The sequence below is a fragment of the Macaca thibetana genome, chromosome 5 (assembly GCF_024542745.1).
Source record: "Macaca thibetana thibetana isolate TM-01 chromosome 5, ASM2454274v1, whole genome shotgun sequence".
In the NCBI taxonomy this organism is placed as follows: Eukaryota; Metazoa; Chordata; class Mammalia; order Primates; family Cercopithecidae; genus Macaca; species Macaca thibetana.
This window is the reverse complement of record NC_065582.1, coordinates 86467657-86491145: the sequence shown is the minus strand read 5'-3', so window position 1 is coordinate 86491145 and position 23489 is coordinate 86467657. Positions and strand designations below refer to the sequence as shown.

General features: G+C 37.6%; 1 pseudogene; it reads left to right on the top strand.

Moving 5' to 3' along the window:
- Positions 1–23489, top strand: part of LOC126954412 (zinc finger protein 705A-like) — a 39034-nt pseudogene that overhangs the window by 1708 nt on the left and 13837 nt on the right.

Genomic DNA, 23489 nt, shown 5'->3' with positions numbered 1-23489 from the left:
ACAATCTGGAAGCTGGTAGGGGGTGTTCAACTTATCTGTGATACATTCACATTATGGAATATTAAGGAACTCAATAGAGTAACATGTAATTGATCTGAAGGGATGTTTTGAAGGTGCGGAAATACAAAAAGTAAACTATAACCTTGTGCATATGGTAAGACCCGATTTGGAAAATAATAATAATAATAATAATAATACCACCAGCCAAAGCGCACACATATGCACACGAACATGTAGAAATATGTGAAAGGATTCTCACCAGATTGTTAGCACTTGTCACTTGGGGACCCAGAGATGGGAAGTGCAGGGGGTAAATGAGGTGAAAAGATTTTAATAGCTCATTTTGCCTTTATTTTCCTTTATACTATTTCACTTATTGCACTAAGTTCACATTACTCTTGCAATTTTTGAAGAGAAATTAAAGGGGGAAGGTTGTTGTTTATTTTTTAATGCCTTAGAACATGCTTTTTTTTTCCTCTTTCCCCCATCCTCCCATGGTAATGTCTATTGATCTACTCTTAGCATCCTAGGTGCTACAGCACATGATTTAGAATTTGAAATTCTTTTCACTTTTAAATAACTTTATTGAGGTATATAATATATGTATAATAAAATCTGCCCATTGTAAGTGATTTTCAGGAAATTTATAGAACTGTGCAGTGAAACCCACAATCCAATTTTAGGATATTTCCGTCACCTGGCAAAATTCCCTTGTGCCCATTTGCAGTAAATTACTCCCACATATGCCCAGATCTTCTGTTTCTATAAATTGGTCTTTTCTAGATATTTCATTACAATGGAATTTTACATTATGTAGTCTTTTAATTCTGGCTTTTTTCGGGAACCATAATGTTTTTAAGGTCCTCCATGTTGCAGCATGTATCAGTAATCTGTTCTTTTCTTTTCCTCCCACTCCCCCTCCCCCCCCCACGAGACGGAGTCTCACTCTGTTGCTCTGTCACCCAGGCTGGAGTGCAGTGGTGCGATCTTGGCTCAAGCAACCTCTGCCTCTCGGGTTCAAGCAACTCTCCTGCCTCAGCCTCCCAAGTAGCTGGGATTCAGGCGCCCACCACCACGCCTGGCTAATTTTCTTATTTTTCGTAGAGATGGGGTTTTGCCATGTTGGCCAGGCTGGTCTCAAACTCCTGACCCCAGGTGATCTGCCCGCCTCAGCCTCCCAAAGTGCCGGGGTTACAAGCATGAGCCCCCGCGCCTGGCAATCTGTGCCTTTTTATTGCTAGTTTTTATTTTTTTTTTACTTTTTTATTTTTTTTTTTTGAGACGGAGTCTCGCTCTGTCACCCAGGCTGGAGTGCAGTGGCCGGATCTCAGCTCACTGCAAGCTCCGCCTCCCGGGTTCACGCCATTCTCCCGCCTCAGCCTCCCGAGTAGCTGGGACTACAGGCGCTCGCCACCTCACCCGGCTAGTTTTTTGTATTTTTTAGTAGAGACGGGGTTTCACCCTGTTAGCCAGGATGGTCCGGATCTCCTGACCTCGTGATCCGCCCACCCTCAGCCTCCCAAAGTGCTGGGATTACAGGCTTGAGCCACCGCGCCTGGCTTACTGCTAGTTTTTAATTTTATAGACATATCACCTTGTTTAATCTTTTCACCACTTGATGACATTTCGGTTGTTTCCACTTTTTTGGCTATTATTAATACTGCTGCTGTGAACATTTGTGTACATACACCTATTATGTACCCACCAAACTGGAATTTGAAACTTCAACAAAGAAGGTGTGAGGTCATTGATAGAGGAGAAGGGACATTTTATTAGTGATCAAGGCACAATTCATTATACACATGTTGAGCCATTGAGAGCTCCTCGAACACACCATATTTTCGTACATAGCTAGTAAGTGAAACATTAGGTGGCCCCTCAGTACTTATTTTAATTATCTACCTCTTTTGGATAAATGCATGCAAAAATCCTAACATTTATAGTTTGTTAAAACCTGTAAACAAATACCCAATTAGCAGCAATCTCATTGAGACTATCAGAAGCTGAAAGAAACCACACTCAACTTCATAACTCAAGTAGAATTCCCCTTGCAAAAAAAAAAAAAAAAAAAAAAAAATCCATGGTAGTACTGGACTCAATACACAATTTTGCTACCATGTAACCAATAAAAAAAAGTTTGCATAAGGTCAACGACCTCTAAACACAAATTCACATTTCTGGCAAATAATCTCCAAGGTTTAATTGGTTTACATCAAACAACTCGAAACAGCATGTCAGTCATTTTTATTAGTACGGGGCACATTTCACAAGTAATTTTGTCTAGAGGGTTCACTGAGAAGCTTTCAAACTCAGACATTCCTCAGATGGATTTCTGAGATTTTTCTCGGGGTAATTCTGCTTTGAAAATCTTCCGGGCTAAAATTGCCAAAGCCACAGTCTACAGAGTAGACCTTTGGAACTTTGCTGATTGATCTGCCCTTATCCTGGAGCAGACCCAGAATTGTATTCTGAGAAAAATCTATTAACTGTCTATAGTGCCCCCAGGCCTTCTCCATGCAGAGGTAGGCCAATGTCTATTCAAGACAAAGGCTAGTTTAGGCACCTTAGTTTTCATAAGAGGACACTAACTTTTTCTCTTTGCTCAATTGAGCTCTAAAATACATACTTTTTGAAGTATATTAGCTTTACAATACATGTGCTTCAATCATAACACCAAATAATTGCTCTAAGGCATTTTTTCAGATAATAAAATACCTGACAGTCACTACCCAACTTTTATCAAAAGTCAAGATGTAAGAAATAATATTCATAGAGGACTGATTAAAGGAAATAAAGTCTACCCAGCCCAACAAACAGTTTAGATTTTTATCCCTGGATCAATCCAGGCATGCAATGTGGCTGAAGTATAAGTTATGGTAAGGGAGAGGCTGGAGAAGGTTGTAGAGAGGCAGACAGGCTTGGGATTATATTTAAAAGGCCTTATAGCCCATTTATTCAGTCACCATAAAACACTATGTCATCAAAGGATTTGAGATAGGTAGGACACTGTTACATAAGACCAGGTAAAAGGTGATTAACATCTGAGCAGAAACAGTTATAATTTGAATTTAAATTCAACAGGATTGAAAATTGGTTGAATGTAGGAGAGAAAGGAAAACAGTCAAGATGACTCCCATAGCATGGGCCATGAGTGGAGAATACAGGAGAAACAGGTTGGGGCAATAAGTTAGTAAGCTCAGTGTCAGAAATGCTGAGTTTGATAGCCCATGGAGCATCCCCAGAAATGACTTACTGAGTTATTATGAATCTGAAGCTTGGAGGATATGGGCTGGTGATACAGGTTTGAGAATCATCAGCTAATAAAAGACAATTAAAACGATAACGGCTACCTATGTACTATGTCTCCTAGGCCAAGTCAACTCTCTATGCCTCCATTTTCTGATTTGTAAAGTGAAGATTATCATACCTAATTGAGGGTTACTTAAGAAAATTACTATACTTTTGCTTAGTATGCTCTTGATATATGTCAGTTGTTTAAAAGACTAAATTAATTGTCAAGATTGCCTTGGAAGACCACATAGAACAACGGCTATTACACTTTTGGAGAGATATTAATGCTTTCAAGAATAGCTATAAACTATGGACTTTCTTATTAGAAAATTACACATAATCAAACACCCAAATTTTTGCACAGAATTTCAAGAGGTCTGTGGATCACTAAAGAACCTGGGTTTAAATTTTTTTGATGTATAGGGAGAAGAGGGAAAATCTGAGAATCAAATAGGAAAAAAAAAAATTAAGAAATGAGCAGAGTAGGAGAAGACCAAGAAGAGATTATCAGAAAGCCACAAACATCAAACAGTTTCAAGAAGATGTTGTGACCAATTTTCCCAAATCTGGCAAGTAGGGTCAATAAGATGAGTTAAAATGATCATTGGCAACGTTCACAAATTGTTTCAGTCTAGTGATGGGAGAGAAAATTAGAGATGAGTCAGTTAAGGAGTGAAAAGGGAGTGGAAAAGTAGTGGCAACTCATGGACAAAAAGGAAGAAAAAAGATGGAATGAAAGACAAAGGAGAATTTGTAGTTAAAAAAAAGGCTGATTTTCTGTTTGCTGTGTTTGTTTTGTTTTTTGGTCATGAGAATTTATTTTTTGCTGTTTTGGGGTATTTTGTTTGTTCATTTTTTAAGGATGAGAGAGCTTTGGGGTGTATGGACTCAGGATTGGCGCCAACAGAAGGGCTAAGGTGGAAGATGAGAACAGAGAGGGAATGACTGATGAAGCAACATTCCAGGAATGGAGATGGGAAGGAAACAAATGGAATCAAGGGCTCCAGGAGAGGGCTTGGCTTTGTGCTAGAAGGACACATCATCCTCCAAATATGTGGAAAGGAGTTAAGAAAGTGTCTATATATTAGTAAGCGCTGGGCAGGGCTGACAATTGATGGATGACCACAACTTTCTCAAGTAAGAAACAAGGTGGTTTTTGGGAGGCTGAGGCAGGGGAATCGCTTGAACCTGGAAGGCAGAGGTTGCAGTTAGCTGAGATCGCACCACTGCACTCCAGCCTGGTGACAGAGCAAGACTCCATCCCCTCCTCCAAAAACCAAAAAAAAACAAAAAAACAAAAAAACAAAAAAAAGAGAGAGAGAGAGAAAAAAAAGAAAGAAAAAATAAACCAAAAAAGAAACAAGGTGGTTTACTGAGAACATTGGCAGTTAAATGTTGAGGAAAATGATGAAGATTTGGAATAGAAGCCAAAGAGGATGATAAAGAAAGCTGAGCAAAACAAGTCAACTTGTATTACTCTGGATTAAGCTCTTGGAACTCATTTCTCACAAGTTTTTAAAATCTTGATAACCCCTGATGACAGAACACACCAAAGAAGTATTTTGGCAATTAGTCTTCCTGTTTCACTAGCAACTGTGTTTAGACAAAATCATTATAATTACATCTTAAGCATCTTGTAATATATTAGACTTACAAAACTGCAAACACTATACTAGATATTATGTATGTATATATTATATTTATGTGATATAGATCATATACATTATGGGATACTAACTGCCAAAATTTTACTTGATGTTTTGAAGTGCTTAGTGTTCAATGCTTATTTTAGCCAGCTGCTATGTTTTCAGAGAGTGATTTGTTTTAGTCTTCTCTTCCTTGCAGAATCATAAGGAACCTCAGCTTATGAGAGCAGTTTCTTCAAGAATCTGCTTATTAGAGTAAATAGAATGAATTTCATTTCGTACAGTTACTACTACAACATTTGATGATACCAAAAGCAAAGTGAAACCCGAAGCATGTTGACATAATAAATTACAACACTTTCCATAAGTAGCATTCTTTATTTTCTGAACCCAAAGGTCTGTGTCCTTTTGTAATGAATCAGCATCTCAGGCAAATGTTCTTGTGAGGAGGCTAATTTTTCCCACTGGATTTAGCACTTAAAACAGAAGCTGTCCCTACCACCAGCGCACTTTCTAAATACGAAGAGCCCTGTTATAAGAGTTTCATCTGAGTTGTTTTTCTTTTTTCTTTTAGATTATGTGGGAAATGTGTTGTACGTTTGCACTTAGTATTTGTGCGAATATTTTAAACCTTTTTTTCCATGTTGAAGCTTGTGTCGGTTATAGTTATATGAATAAGGAAGGGAAAGAGGTGAAAGGACAATATAGTTTGAAGTATTTAAAGCCCTAAAACTTAAAAAAAAAACAGGAATTAAATCTAAAGGCATTCAAGTTTTTTATGACTTATGAAAATTTAAAGAGCAGTACCGGCCGGGGCGCGGTGGCTCACGCCTGTAATCCCAACACTTTGGGAGACCGAGGCGGCGGATCACCAGGTCAGGAGATGGAGACCATCCTGGCTAACACGGTGAAACCCCGTCTCTACTAAACATCCAAAAATAACCAGGCATGGCGGGCGCCTGTAGTCCCAACTACTCAGGAGGTTGAGGGAGGCTGAGGCAGGAGAATGGCGTGAACCCGGGAGGCGGAGCTTGCAGTGAGCTGAGATCGCACCACTGCCCTCCGGCCTGGTCGACAGAGAGAGATTGTCTCCAAAAAAAAAAAAAAAAAAAAAAAGAGCAGTACCAAAAATATGTAAGGTTTTCTTAGAAAATACAACGTGCTAATCTGAAAAGGAAAATAATGTATTTGCCACATTTAACAAACACTTATGAACCAAGATAAAACAAATAGCCCATAAATTTGGTGTTGTCCCTTTAATGTACATGTCTATAGTGCCACCATGTGGTACTACCAGTGTTATAAATATTTCTAAATACAGTAATTCAGATATTCTGAAAGTTAAACACTAGATGGCAGTATATTTCCCTTTAAAATTGTTTATCCACGTTCAAAGGCAGTATCTATTTTTTATGGTATAACTTTGTTCAAAAGTAAAAAAAAAAAAAAAAAAAACTACAGTTTTTAAAATAATATGCTTTGTAACATAAACTGATTGCATTAAAAAGTATGCTTTTAATCATCATTTATTTCTCAAACAGAAGCAAAATATTAAAATAACTACTTGCTTCCTTTATTAGCATGCCCAACCTAGGCAAAAGAATCTCACCAATTTTTTCTTCTTCTACTAAAGTCCTGTGATTAGCACAGTAGGATTCAACTGTATTGGTTCTACATAATTACTAATTAACAAAATTTTACTAAGTAAAGACTTAGAGGCAGAAAAAACAATGAGAAATTTATGCAAATAGTCAGCTTAGGTTCATTTATGTACTGTCTTCAATGGCTAAAGAAGAAATATGGGCAGGGGAGGGCTATGACTTTCATTCTGTCTCCCTTTCATCCTGCTTCTGAGGCTAAGGGTTCTTTCTAATTTACCCTGGCAATCAGAAAGAAATACTCTATGCCATCCTGAAATACAAATCCAAGATGCATTCTTCAGGAGGTTTTCCTAGTTGCAAACAGCAAGTGCTATATCATATATCAGCATCCAACACAGTCATGGCTTTTTGTATAGAAATATGTCCTTTTCTTAATATAAACAAATTCCAGATTTTCCAAAACTGTCAAAGGATCACCAGACACACAAAAAACGTTAGCAGTAGCATGAAGCCCCACCTCTAGTTAGCAATTAATTTCTCCTTTGGGCTCTTGCTTCTGACATCTGCCTCTACTAGGTAGGTTTGAGACAAGAAGTAAAGGAATGTCCGTTTACCTTTAATATCCTAGCCTATTTTTGGACACAGACCCTGCCTTTAACACCAGCAAGCAAAACTACAACAGAGCTAACATATTTAAATAAGACTTCGCTAAATAAAAAGGAATAACTATAGATAGCTTGATAGAAACAGAATTACATTAACTCTATCAGAACTAGTTTCCTGATAGTTTTATGATTAATATGTAAAAATATTTAACTATCCCCTTGATTTTTGAGTACTCACTGGGAGAAAGTTAAACCATGTCCTTTCCCTGGAATGATTCTAATTCCTCACAAGAAAAAACTTTATCTCAGAAACCTTGAGTCCTGATAGAATTTGATTCCCTTGAAGATAGCATTGAGGGGTGGAAGGTGGCAAGGAAATAGCCTTTTTGTGCTTTGGAACTAAAAATATGTAGAAGTGACTCTCACCAATAACCCTCTCCTCACACACACGCAGAAAATCAGAACTTTGGGAAGGTGCATGAGGCAAGTGGGCTAAATTGTTTGAAAAGGGGCCTGTCATAATGAGTGGAGGGGTAAGTGGCTGAGCCCAAGTACGAGAGTCCTCCAAGAGGAAGAGGGAGGACCAGGCCGCATGTTCCCACCAGCTCCCAAACAGATGGTGACCAAAACTTCACCCCCAAATTGAACAACACTTCTGAACAACCAAAGGGTCAAAGAAGAAATTTTAAAAAATAACTTGAGACAAACAAAAATGGCAACACAACATACCAAAACTTACCAGATGCAGCAAAAGCAGTTCTAGGAGAGAAGTTTATAGCAACAAATGCCAATATTAAGAAAAAGTTAAGTTCTCAGATAACTTTATACCTCAAGGAACTAGAAAAAAGAAAAAAAAAAGAAAGAACAAACCAAACCCAAAGGTAGTAGAAGAAAGGAAATAATAAAGTTTAGAGCAGAAATAAATGAAATAGAGACTAGAAGAACAATAGAAAAGATCAACAAACTAAAAGTTTGTTTTTTGAAAAGATAAACAAAATTGACAAACCTTTAGCTAGACTAACCAAGAGAAAAAAAAGAATACTCAAATAAAACTACAAGTGAAAAAATAATTAATTAATACCACAGAAAGGTGATAGGTAATAAGAGGCTACTATGAACAATTGCACACCAAACTGGATAACCTAGAAGAAATGGATAAATTCTTTTTAACATAAAACTTACCAAGACAGAATTAGGAAGAAATAGAAACTCTGAACAGACCACTACCAAGTAAGAAAGTTGAAATACTGATAAAAAAAAATGTCCCACCAAAGGAAAGTCCATTACCTGATGGCTTCACTGGTAAATTCTACCAAGCATTTAAAGAAGAATTAATGCCAATTCTTCTCAAACTCTTCTAAAAATTGAAGAGAAGGAAACACTTCCAAAATCACTTCATGAGACCAACATTACCCTGTACCGAAGCCAAAGACATTATTTTAAAAAATCACAGGCCAATATCCCTGATTAATGTAGATGCAAAAATCCTCAACAAAAATAATACTAGCAAACTGAATTCAACAACACATTAAAATGATCACATACCACAATCAAGTGGGACTTATCCCTGGCATGCAAAGATGGTTCAACATATGTAAATCAATCAATGTAATCCACCACATTAACAGAACGAAGGGTAAAAATCATATAATCATATAATCATCTCAATAAATGCAGAAAAAGTATCTGACAAAACACTACATCCTTTCATCATAAAAACTATCAACAAATTAGGCAGAGAAAGAAAGTACATCAACACAATAAGACCATAAATGTCAAACCTGTAAATAACATTATACTCAATGATGAAAGTTGAAAGCTTTTCTGCAAAGATTAAGAATAGAGTAAGGGTGTCCACTATCACTACTTATATTTAACATAGTACTGGAAATCAGAGCTAGAGAAATGGGTCGAAAAAAAATAAATAAAAAGCATCCAAATTACAAACATAGATGTAAAATTGTGTGTTTGCAAATGATATATATATATCTATATATATATCTATATATATATACTGCAAATGATATATATATACTCTTATATAGAAAAAGCCCTACAGCTCCACCAAAAAAAGTATTAAACTAATAAACAAATTCAGTAAAGTTTCAGAATACAAAGTCAATATACAAAAGTCAGTTGCATTTTTATACCTAACAATGAACTAACAAAAAAGAAGTTTAAAAAATCCCCATTTACAAAATCAACAAAAAGAATAAAATACTTGGAAAGAAATGTATTCAAAGAGGTGAAAGATCTTTGAACTGAAAACTATAAATCACAGATGAAAGAAATTCAAGAAGAAACCAAAAAAAAGAAAGATATCCCATGTGAATATCAATATTGTTAAAATGTCCACAGTACCAAAAGCAATCTACAGATTCAGTGCAATCCCTATCAAAATGTCAATGGCATTTTTACATAAATAGAAAAATCAATTCTAAAATTCATATGAAATCACAAAAAACCCTGAATAGCCACACAATCTTGAGCAAGAACAAAGCTGGAGGCGTCATATTTCCCGGTTTCAAAATATATCGTAAAGCTTCAGTAATCAAAACAGTATGGTACTAACATAAAAGCAGACATATAAACCAAGGAAACAAAATAAAGAGTACAGAAATAAATCCATGCATTTATGGTCAACTACAAAGGTGCCAAACACATGTTTGTGAAAGGATAGTCTCTTTAATAAATGATGTCAGGAAAACTGGATATCTACATGTGGAAAAATAAAATTGTACCCTTATCTCACACTATATACAAAAATCAACTCAAAATGGATTAAAGACTTGAAGCTATAAAACTACTAGAAGAAAATAGGTGAAAGCTTCTTGACATTGCTCTGGGCAATGATTTTTTTTTTTACTATATGACCTCAAAAGCATGGTCAACAAAGGCCGGGCATGGTGGCTTGTGCCTGTATTCCAGCACTTTGGGAGGCCAAGGTGGGTGGATCACCTGAAGTCAGGAGTTTGAGACCAGCCTGGCCAATGTGGTGAAACCCCGTCTCTACTAAAAAATACAAAAATTAGCCAGGTGTGGTGGCAGGTGCCTATAATTCCAGCTACTCAGGAGGCTGAGGCAGGAGAATTGTTTGAACCTGAGAGGCAGGGGTTGCAGTGAGCCGAGACCATGCCATTGCACTCCAGCCTGGGCAACAAGGAGCAAAAACTCCATCTCAAAAAATAAAAATAAATAAATAAAAGCATGGGCAACAAAAGCATAAATAGACAAGTGGGGTTGGATTAAATTAAAAAGCTCTGCACAGCAAAAGAAACAACAAAGTGAAGAGACCATGTATGGAATGGGAGAAAATAAATGAAAATCATACATCTGATAAGGGCTTAACATCCAAAATATGTAAGAAACTCAAACAACTCAACAGTAAAAACAAGAAACCCCAATATGAAAATAGGCAAAGGACCTGAATAAACAGTTCTCAAAGAAGTATAAATGGCCAACAGGTATATGAAAAAATGCTCAGCATTACTAATCATCAAAGGAATATAAACCAAATCCATAATGAGATAACACCTCACAACTGCTAAAATGACTATTATAGGCTGGGCGTAGTGGCTCACACCTGTAATCCCAGCACTTGGGAGGCCGAGGCGGGTGGATCACAAGTTCAGGAGATCAACACTGTCTTGGCCAACACGGTGAAACCCCATCTTTACTAAAAATACCAAAATTAGTTGGGCATGGTGGTGGGCACCTGTAATCCCAGCTACTTGGGAGGCTGAGGCAGAATTGCTTGAACCCAGGAGGCAGAGGTTGCAGTGAGCTGAGGTCAAGCCATTGCACTCCAGCCTGGGTGACAGAGCAAGACTCTGTCTCAAAAAACAAAACAAAAAAAAAAACAAGAAACAAAAAACAAAACACACACACACACACACACAAAAGCTATTATCGAAAAGTCTAAAGATAACAAATTTTGGTGGATTTAGAAAAATGGGACTTTCGCACACCATTTATAGGAATATAAAATGGTACAACTATTATGAAAAACAGTATAGAGTTTCCTCAAAAAACTAAAAATAGGACTACCATATGATCCAGTAATCCTACTTCTGGGTATATATCCAATGGAAATGAAATAAGTATCTCAAGGAGATATCTGCACACATGTGTTCATTGCAACATCATTCACAATAGCTAAGATATAGAATCAACCTAAGTGCCCATAAATGGATAAAGAAAATGTGGTATTATACACAATGGAATACTATTCAGCCATTAAAAATGAGGGAAATTCTGCCTTTTGCAACAACAAGGATGAACCTGGCAAGCCTTATGCTAAGTGAAATAAGCTGGACACATAAAGACAAATGCTACATGATTATAAATACTCATATGTGGAATATAAGCAAGTTGATTTCATGAAAGTAGAGAATAGAGAGGTGGTTGCTGGGGGCTGGGGGCTGGGCAAAAGGGGAAGATGTTGGCCAAAGGGTACAAGGTTTCAGATATGTAGGATGAATAAATTCTGAAAATATAATGTACAGCATGGTGACTATACTTAATGTACTGTATACTTGAAATTTGCCAAGGGAGGAGATCTTAAGTGTTCTCACCACACACACAGGCACACACCCATGCACACACACACACACACACAATGGTCACTATGTGAGGTGATAAATATGTTAATTATCTTGATTGTGGTAACCATTTCACAATATATAAGTGTATCAAAACATCATATTGTATACCCTAAGTCTATATGATTTTTATTTGTCAATTATAACTCAATAAAGCTGGAAAGAAAAGACCCAAACGTAGGCCCCCTAGATATGGCAGAATATCATATATAGAATGCACTATGGGAGCCTGGGCCCTGGTCGTGGGCCTGGGAGCCTCAGCAGAAATCTCTGTGACTGGGTTTAGCACTAGAGAGGAAATCACAGAAAATACCTCCTCTCTTTGCCTGGACTGCAGGACCATCCTGGGCAATAAAAACTGATAGCAACAATACAGACTGCATGGGAGCTTCTCCCCATTTTTCTGAGTGAGTGAGGCCTAGGTTTCTCATGCAATCCAAAGGGGACAGGGTGTCCCCTGACAATTTATTATATTAAAATTGAATTTCTGCTGGGGGTGGTGGCTCATGCCTGTAATCCCAGCACTCTGGGAGGCTGAGGCATGTGGATTGCTTGAGCTCAAGAGTTTGAGACCAGCCTGGGAAGCATGGTGAAACCTCGTCTCTACAAGAAATACAGGAAAATTAGTGAGGAGCGGTGACACACAACTGTGGTCTCAGCTACTCAGGAAGCTGAGGTGGGAGGATCGCTTGAGTCCAGGAGGTCGAGGCTGCAATAACCAGTCATTGTGCCACTGCACTCCAGCCTGGGTGACAGATCAAGACCCTGTCTTTAAAACATATATATATATATGTAGAACTTCTTGTCCATACTAAGGAATGGAGGGATGAACCAGACAAATAGTAGGGAAATGTGACATTTAAAAATACTGAGTATAAACTGAGCAATGTCATTCTTTACATAGATAATATAGCTCACACATCATGATGTGCAGTCCTTGAAGCCTGGCTGCTGAATCAAGGCTCTAGCATCCAAGTGAGTGACAGGCACTGTCGTAGGACTCACCAGATATGATTTGGATATTTGTCCTCCCCAAATCTCATATTGAAATGTAATCACCAAGGCTGGAGGTGGGGCCTACTGGGAGGTGCTCAGGTCATGGGAGCAGATACATCATGTCTTGGTGTCGTCCTTGTGATAATGAGGACGAGATCATAGTTATTTAAAAGTGTAGGGCACCTCCCTGCACCTTGCTCCCACTCTCGCCATGTGATGTGCTTGCAAAGCTCCCTGAGGCCCCCAAGAAGCCAAGCCAAGATGCTGGTGCCATGCTTGTACAGCCTGCAGAACCATGAGCCAATTAATCCTCTTTTCTTTATAAATTACCCAGTCTGGGTATTTATAGCAACACAAAAATGACCTAACACACCACCTCTCGTAAGTACAAGCACAGTGTCTCTGAATTTTTTAGATAAAGAGATTAAGACTCAGAAGAACAGGTGAATTTCTTCTTCCAACCAATGTTAGTCCAGTTCTAAGAGGGGAATTTCTTCTTCCAACCAATGCTGGTCTAGTTCCTGGCTGAGAATCTCCATTTCTCAGAGTGGCTGACCTCAGGGATTAGCACTCCCTTGATCAGAGATGATATCTACAAATAGGAGTGTGGCCTCCCAGCCTCCATAAAATCTCGCAATAAAACAGACTAACCACCTTTACTCACACAGAAGACAGAAAAAAACAGTATACAAATGTGTATTTTGTTATATCCCCAAATCCCATCATTAAAATTTGACATAGCATAATAATTATTAAATATTTTCCTTTTCAGAGGAACACTTCTTGTTCTAATCTTTAGTTCACCCTGCAGTAATGTTGGAGAACAGCTGTGGAAAGAGGAAATAATCCTTCTGTTCCCCACCCTACCACCTCTATCACTATTAAACACATTTTTGTTTTCAGGCTCACAAATTTCTGAACGTGTATTCCCCATACAGTTTTACAAAGTGACTCTTTTTTTCAGATCTTGAAATTAATACTTCTTGAATTTAGTATGCAAACATGCAAGTATTCTGGAAATGCAACAGATCCCAGATGACTAGCTAAACCTTAGAGACTGTATGACAAAGCACTTTGAGCTCCCAAGACATGTCAAGGCCTTCCCCGAGAGTGGCTTTCCCATGCTTGTAGTGTTGGGTTAACATTTCCTTTGGGTAATTTGAATACTTCAACTTCCTCAGGCTGCAGGTCCTAAATACATGGAGAATGGTTTACTACCTCTTTGAGTTCTGGCTTATTAATTATAGCAATTATTTTGTTCACCTCTACAGGATGTCAAAATGTCATTTATCTGCTTAATCAGCACATCAGGAAATAAAAAGCCATTGCCTATGTAAGAAATACTGACCTGATGAAATATCTTGGAGGCATTCCTCAGTACTAATTAAAATAATAGACATTGTCACATGGTGCAATTATTTTCCAGAAAACAGCTGACGTGTACACACTAAGCTTGGCAAAATTCCTGGCCAATTTCGCAAGAATGTTTATTCCAAACTGAGATCATCTTTTTTAAAAAAGAAAAAAGACACAGACAAAGGGGGTAAGGAGTGAGGCGGAGATGAAAGTGCAGAGGAAGCAAAGGAAGGGTAGGAGAGAGAAAGGAAGGAAGGGTCAAAGGGAGGGAGGAAGAAAAAAAATAAGGAAGGGTTCTTAATAAATCAAGAGAAGACATTAGATTTTAAAGCTGTCTTTTCTCTATCTGACCAGATACCTACCTAATCCTGCAATGAAATTTTATTAATTACAGAGGAGGTAAAATATTTCATTTTTACCAGAGATTCATTAATTTAAAATGTTCTAACCTCAAATTCACATTACAGAATCATAGTATTAGGGCTTTTTCAGATTTTAATAATTTCCCTAATTAACATAAATGATTTTAAAGGAAATTAATCAAGAAAGAGTTTATTTCAGAAAGGTTTATGGCAGAGGAAAATATAGAGTGAACATTTAGGGATAAAGATAAACATTATAGAAATGCAGAGTCATGACTGATGCATTCCAATCTTGTGTATGCCTGGAATACATCTGCAAATCATCTGCTCAGCCTTCAGAATAGTCTGTACACACACAGATACAGCCACACATACACCCAGAGAAACCCAGGCATTGTCAAGCCTAGAGGAAGCCAATGTTGACATGTCAGTCCCTTATCTGGTAAGAAGGAAGCATGAACTGCTCTATCACAATTTGCCTCTGATTTCTGGATCCTACTAAAAAGCAAGGAGGATGAAATTTTTTTTCTTTTCTATTGATTCAGAATCTGGAATTTTGACTACAAAAAGAAATTTTTTTTTGAAAGCTTGCCATTAGTCTAAGGCAAGGGGTTACTTAGGGATTGAAATGTATTAGCTGCTAATGTTTGGCTTAGTGAGAATATCAGGATTTGGGAAATAGAGTTTGTAGTTTGCTTAAAATTTACTGTAGACCTCCAAATATTAAGATTTTAACATTTGTATTATTAATGATAATATTATTCTTTTTAAATCTGCATTCTGTTTTTCTAAATGTTGGGTTCTAGAGAAATATATTTGAATAGCACTTGCAACTTCCATGAGTTTCTTACCAATAGTAAAGTTATATGGTAAGAATCCCAGATAATGCCTTCACAATTCAATTTGGAAGATGATGTATAATTTAAATATATTATGTTAAGTTTGCTTTAAGTGCTCATTCAGCAAACTATGTGCAAAAAAATGCAGATAGAATGATGGATAGTTAGATTAAATTATCGACTTCCTGAACTTTCCACTTTATAGATTCTCATTCTGAAAGGATTTCAATTAAGGGGAAGAAGTAGTGTAGTCTTAATATAAAAGTATGAAGTAGGTTATGAATAAGCTTTTATTTTGTGAGTTTCTAATCAATAAGCTCATAATTGTTCATGGTAACTCTTTTGGGCTAAACAAGATTATCAACATCATGACATTTTCTCCTTGCTTGGTCTTCATTTTATAGAGAGATTCTTCCCTCAGGAATAAAAAAAGTCAGAAAAAAATTTCCTTAGGTTAGGTACAGTAAATGAGTGAATTATAACTGTACCTTCATTAACATTTTAGTTGTATTACAGTCAACAAGGAAAAAATGGTCAAAGGATATTTATTATGTTTACAATGTTAACTCTTTCACATAACCAGCCTCTTTTTTTCCCCGAGTAAATGCATTTTATCACATTTTCTTGCAAATTCGTATCTTCTCTTCTTCCCTTCACAAAAAAATTTAACCCACTTACATTCTTTAAGAAAGCATTGATGAGACTAGAAATGATCAGGATTACAGATGTCAAATTAATGTAACATATTCCTTCAATCCAACATGCATTGAGCTTCTACTACACGCCAGGTGCTTTGTTAGATGCTGGAGATGCAAGTTAAATAAGATGCATAGGGCCTTAACTCAAGGAGGTGGCAATCTATTGGAGAAGACACTACCAATCGGAATACAATGTGAGCTTTTTACTGTGGAAGTATAGCAGTTGGAACACTTTGGTTGCAAATGACAGAAAACATGATTCAAACTGGCTTAGACAACAAAGAAATGAACTGGTTCACATGACAAAATTGGAGAAGGGGGAATGGTACATACAGCATATCTCAATCCAGAGATTCAAGTGATGTCACTGGAATTGGTTTGTGCACCTCTCTTATTTCTACCTTCATCTGCATTGGATTTGTTCTCAAGCTCCAGTGAAGACTGGCAACTCCCAGCTCATTTCTTACTATGTATTATTTGAGAAGATTACTCTTTTAGTAACTCACATTGACAGAGGGGTCAGATTTGTAGAAGTTAATAATGCATCTTTATTTCGTCTTTCCTTTCCTCTTGGTTCTGCACTTCTGCTTTCCAGAATCATATTTCTAAGTAAACTTCCTGTACATAAGTCTTTGTCTTAGGCTCTGCTTTGGAGAGACCCAACCTATGACTGGGATGTTATTCCAGCACACATTAACCCCTAAATTTGCCCCTGATCTATTATCACAGACTCCTAACAACCATGTTTCTACGATGTAGTCATGGTTCCCTGGTCATACCTGATAAAACTAGGGAAAGAAGCCTAATAGACAAGATGGGCCGCTCAGAAATTTCCCCAGGGGTTGGGAAATGGATTGAGGAAAAGTTGTTCTCACTGTGGTGGACGAAGCTTAATGACTCACTTTACAACTTTGTTGGAGCACACTCAGAGAGCTGATGATCAGAACTGAGGAACTTCATCCATAAGCAGTTGTCAAACCATTGGGAGTTGGAAATAGACCATGGTGAAAGTACCTACATTAGAAAAATCAGCAGCTGTTACAAATCCGGTCTTTTTCCACACAGACAGCCAATTTGCTAGCACACCACTGCCTTCTTCCCTTTGTAGTATTCTAACACCTGAGAAAGGATGAGTGCCTTTGTTCTGTTTACAGAGCAAAGTACAGACCAAGCAATATGAGTCAGGCAAAATCAAATAATCCCCAAACTAAGAGCTTTGTTAACTCCTGTTGGGGCACACAACTTTGGGCTGAGGTCTCTCCTGAAATGAAGACCTCGCCTGAAATGAATTATTCTTATAAAATAATTTTCTCTGGGCCCACAGCGCAGGTTCCAATTGATCTAGTAACCTATTTTTGGGCTTAGAAACTAAACTGAGCTTCCCAGAGACCATCTTTGGTCTGGTCTGGTTACTACCAGGAGACAAAGGACAAGTGGCAACACAGGTCCATGAATTAACAAAAGACAAGAGAGACATGGGACTGTGCCACCCACAATCTGAAGCCATGACCTCATCATTAATTAGCAAACCTCAGTGTATTGCTTGATGTCACCAGTAACATAAACCAGTCCTCCTCCTATGAGGAGGAACATGTCACAGGAATAGGAAGAAGAATGGAATTGTTTCATCTGTTGGGGTTCAGAAACCAAAACATGGCACTGTGATGTGCTGAACTGAAGAAGCAGCCTTAAGGTTTCTTTGACCTTCCCCCTACCTCCTTTCGCTCAATCCTGTCTCTCTCAAAGCACAAGATGAAGTTGTTCTCCGAAGATCCCTTTTCTGCCTGAAGTCTAGACCTGGTAATAAAGGAAACAATGACCTCTGTTTTCTTCCTTGAGTTTTTATTAACTGAACTAATATCACAGGAAGAAAAGCTGAAGTCTGTCAACAAACCTGGACAGACTTTTGTCACAAACCATCGTAGGTTCTTCAAGCCCAATGGATTTTGTACCAGGCCATTATATGCTCTCCAAGCTCATTGAATTCCCCTGAAAATCAGTTACTATGCTCCGAAAATCATCCACACTTTTCCATTTCCCTTCCCCAGTTACCGACTGGGATACTGGGTAATCACTCTGTGGTTTTTCTCCTGTGCACACAAATAAATTTGGATGCCATTTCTCCTATTAATCTGCCTTTTGTCAGTCGATTGTTCAGCAAACCTTCAGAGGGCAAAGGAAGAGTTTTACCTTGGCTCCTACAACTTCAATACTGCTCTCTTCTGGAGACAAAAGGAGAAAAGTCTACTCCTCAATAAAAATGTGCAGCTGCCATGTTATCTGCCACGAGATCTGAGGAACAGAGGAAGCCACTGCTGAAGAGAAGAATAAAGCAAGACATGAGATGGACAGCACTGCTGCTTTAGGTTCCTGGTAGCTTTCAGTTCCTTCAGAGGCCCAGCACGTGAAGCACTTAGTACAGTATGGAGAATGGCATTCTATGAATGTTGATGACTATTAATGCCAGCATACTATTGTCGATGACTATTAATGCCAGCATACTATTTCAAATATTATAATTTTTAATTCATTTAGTCAATCTCCTCCTATTAAATATTTAGACTGCACTTTTGGTTCTCTCTCCAATGTATGTATATATATTAGAGAGAGAGAATTATATAATCATACGTGTGTGTGTGTGTGTGTGTGTGTGTGTGTAATTATTCTGGCACTCATTAAGGCAGTAAGGAAGACTTTATTCAAGACTGTTTATAACCAAGGAACAGAGTGAGGGGATCAGTGGATGGAAAATTACTAAGAGGAGACATCAAGGTAGGAGGATTCTTGCTAAACTGACCTAACAGGATTCTTGCTAAAGGTGGGCCAAGGACTTATAAATCAAAGGTAGGGGATGAACTTGGTTATATATCAAGGGTGACCCAATATCAGTGGGACAGGGGGAGGGCACAGATTTTTACTGAACTGAGCTATGCAAGAACAGGACAGGCACCCAGAAAGCCAAGGTCAGAGCTAGTTGAGAAGAGGACTCAAAAGCATAACTAAAGTTTGGTCAAGGAGGGAGTCTTCGTTGAGAGAGAAAAAAAATTGTTTGATTAAAACAAATGTCTAGTAATAGAATTCAGTGAACATGTATGAAGCATTTTTATAATTTTTGTTACACAGTATCAATGGATTTTTGAAAGAATTGAGCCTATTTACAATACAAATACATGACAGTATGAGTTTCTCCAATTTTTCACAGCTTCTTTAGACCAATTCGTAATATATGTAAGTATACAGAATTCTTCAGTCATTCAGAAAAGAAAAGGTCTAAGCACAATCATCCAATTTTTTTGTTTTATCAACAAAATTGGATGTTTTCCTCATTAAACTTACAGTGCTTTTGAAGTTATTTTGGAGTTGCAGCCTTTGTAACAGAGGTCAGGCATTTTTGTTCTCTTTGTTGTCTGAAGCACACACTGGAATTTATTTTATATGAACTGGTTTCTACTTTCTAACCAATTGTTCCAGTAAAATCTAGACCACTGCTACATGCAAGAGAATCAATTTCCTGACATTAATAGTCTACATGTTTGTTTGTTTGTTTCTAACCAATTTCCTGACATTAATAGTCTACATGTTTGTTTGTTTTTTTCTAACCGACCCAATCCGGAGCGAGGTAACTCCTCAGTCACAGTTTATTTTTTGCCCAGCCTTTGAACCATTTACTAGGTATTTACCTAGTCATTTTCTTGATTCAGCTTCCTTCCCATGTGCCTTATAAATAATCACTTGAAGTAGCACAGCAGACGCAGGTTTAATAAGAGAGCTCTCACCATCTTTGCCAGATGCAGCGTTTTCCAGTTTTCTCTTAGAAAATGCAAATGATTGGAAACAGTTATAACAACGCAGTTTACCCCACACAGATAACTTGAACATATCACTAGAAGATTCCATAGTGAAGTGCCCACATGGTATGGAGAACGATATTTCCCTGTTCTTTTACTGAAATACCTCTGCATTATTTTCCTAAAGCAGAGAATTACTAACTTAGACAACGGGCAGGCAGTTCATGCCATCTGTGCGTTCACAATAGCTAATGGTAACAGCCAACCTTTATTGAGCCCTGACTATATGCTTGTCTCTGTTTTAAGCATTTTCATGTGCTTAAAATATAATTAAATTTCATTTAAAATTAATTCAATTAATTCTCTCTAAACCTATGAAGTGAGGATCATCAGTATCCCATTGTACAGATAAAGAAACTGAGGAACCAAGAAGTTAAAAACTTTGCTCAAGGTCACATAACAAGTAAGGGGCAGAGCTAAGATTCAAACTCAGACCCTTTGATTCCAGACACCAAGTTCTTAGATGTATATCTCAAGGACAAGAACCAAACAACAGGCTGGGCATGGTGGCTCAGACCTGTAATTCCAACTCTTTGGGAGGCCAAGGTGGGAGGATGCCTTGAGCTCAGAAGTTCAAGACCAGCCTGGGAAATATAGTGAGACCCCCATCTCTATAAAAACCATAATTTTTTTTAAAAAAAATTAAGAAACAAACAATAAAGCCAAATTTTCTGCAATGACACATTAGTGATGTTTCCGTTTACTTATCTAAAACCTTAAAAACACATTCATAAATTCATTCCAACTGCTCTAGAAATTTCCATTAGCTTACAATCCAACCTCTAAAACTTAGTATTTACCCTAAACTCTAAAAACTTAAATATTTTAAGCTTCATTGGTTCTTTGGGATTATTTTAAAAGTCAGCAATATACTTTGTCATTCTTAGATGTCAGGCAAGTTCGAATTTATTGTCAGTCCTTGTATTCGTAAATTGAAACTCACTCATTTGCTAATATGCCTTTACACAGCAGCTCTGCCGTCCCTTTTCCATGTAATTGTTAGACTTTCCCTAACATCTTTACACACTTTTTTAAAGATGTGTTGACCGGAACCACAAAGGATATTACTGGCTTATATGTAAAAGTTTCTTGCTGAAGTATAGGGAAGTTTTATTTTGTTTTTACTATACTCCTCATGATGAATGTTCTTGACCTTTTTGGCAATGGAGACAGACATTGACTCTCCTTGGAAATCTATGTCTCTGGGATCATAATAAAATGTCTAGAACTGTGATATCATGGAAAGAACTCTAGCCTGTACATGGGTATCCCAGGCCCAGTTCCCTGCTTTGCCAACTTTCAAAAGTGTGATTATGGAGAATCTATCTAAATCTTGACTTCCTTTCCCACAAAAGGGAGCACTGATGAACCACTTTATATGGGTGGGTTAAGGACATGGATACTGAAGCCAAACCACCTGGTTCAAAATCTAGCTTAATTGTCTATGGGTGTTAACTTGGGCAACTTCACCTTTTTGTTCCTCAGTTTCCTCATCTGCAAATGAAAATTATAACACTAATACCTACTTAGAAGCATCAAATGGTTGTTAAAACCATCAGATGAGTTAATAAATGTAAAGCACTGAGAATCTAGAACATTGTCTGGAACAGTAAGTGTTAATTATTGTTACATTACAAGGATAACATGAGAATGAATTAACATGTAGCACCTGAACTATTAGTACACACCTAAACACTATTTCATTTATGCAGTCATCTACAGGGAGCACTTATTACATGCAAGGCAGTATGCTAGACACAGGCATATAGACCAACAAGTCACTTGCCCTCACTAGTTATATTTTCATAAGAAAAGAAAATAATAAACCAGTAAATAAATATACTACAAAATAATAACCACAAGATAATAAATATCTCAAAGCTCAAAACTATTACTGTTAAAAAAAAAAAAAAAAAAAAGAATGGAGTTCTGAGAGTACTCACGAAGTCACAGAACCTGAATCTGTCTCAGTCCAAAGTCCCAGGCTTTTTCCACGACTTTTTACAACCTTCTAGCAAGCAATTTCTACAGAGTGAAAAGTACCAAGATGGAAGCCTGCACATGTGGTGGCACTTTATTTTTTCCAAATGCATTTTCTTTCTCTTGCCATTAGCCTCAAGGCCCATATACAGACCTCTCCTCAGGCAAAGAATGGCCTGATACCAGGCATACCTGCAGCTCCCCTGCAGCTGGTACGCACGCTTTGGATGCAGGAGCTGACTTTGAAGATACCTACTTTAGGTAAGCATCTCATTACGATGAGTAGAATAATTAACAACCACCATAAGTGCTTTTCTGTACTAAAAATCTTAATAACTTTAGGTGAGTTAAAAATAGACAAAACGTTCTTTCTAATAAAAAATATGCTGTTAATAACAATTAAGTGAAAAGCAGATAAAATAAAATTAACAAGTGATCCAACCCCTTCATAAATTTGCACATGGGTGATCTCAGTAAAACGTTTGTTTTTGTTTTATTTTGTTTTGATTTTTTGTTTTAGGACCTAACTGACTTGTGATAATTGCTTTCTCTTTCAGGAGCAGTTACAGATATTTTGTGGCAGGAAGTCTTCCCTTAAGTGCTGAGTCTGCACTGCAACAAACACACTTTTAAAGAAGTAAACTGTATAAGCAGTAATGTCTTCATAGCCAACCACTGGTTCAATCATTTAAAATGTTTTTAATCAAGGAGCCCTAGAAGAGAGTTACCCTTATAAAAAGCCCCCTGATTACAGGCATGAGCCACCACGCCGTTTGGGAGGCCGAGGCGGCTGGAATCACCTGAGGTCAGGAGTTCAAGTCCAGTCTGGCCAACATGATGAAACCCTATCTCTACTAAAAACACAAAAAATTAGCCAGGTGTGGTGGCAGATGCCTGTAATCCCAGCTACTCAGGAGGCTGAGGCAGGAGAGTTGCTTGAACCTGTGAGGTGGAGGTTGTAGTGAGCTGACACCACGCCATTGCACTCCAGCCTGGGCAACAAGACCAAAAACTCCGTTTCCAAAAAAAAAAAAAAAAAAAGCCCCCTGATTCACAGCTCAGGAGTAGGAATTCACACAGTTGCTAAGCCTGAGCAATCTTAGAAAAGAAAGAAGGAAACAAAGATGTGAAAAATTTATTTTGCATTGACTCGGTCAGAAAGTAGTGAGAAGTCTGGTCACAGAATAATTTTATTTAGGAAAACAGAAATCTATGGGACAATAAATTCTATAGCTACATGGAAAACGGAAATAATAATTACAGCTTAGGTCCTTTAAAGCCATGCTTCTGAGAATCTAATGTGCATATGAATCACCTGGGGATCTTATTAAAATGCAGATTCTGATTCAGTAGGTATGGGGTAGAGCCTGAGATTCAGTAAATTTCACAAGCTCCTTGGTGATGCCAAGGCTGCTGACCCCGGAACCACATTTTGACCAGCAACATATAAAGAGAACACATTTGCTTATTGTAAAGGTTGTATCTACTGTTAAGTTTAAACACCATTTCATAAATTAATGTGAAGAATCGGGCATCTTTACAAATAAAAGAGCTAGGAATTAATTGTTCATTCAATCAACATCATTGAGCTTACTACATGCTAGGCCTTATGGCGGGTACTAGACATTCAACAATAACTAAAGCAAAAAGTACACTTGGGAGGCTG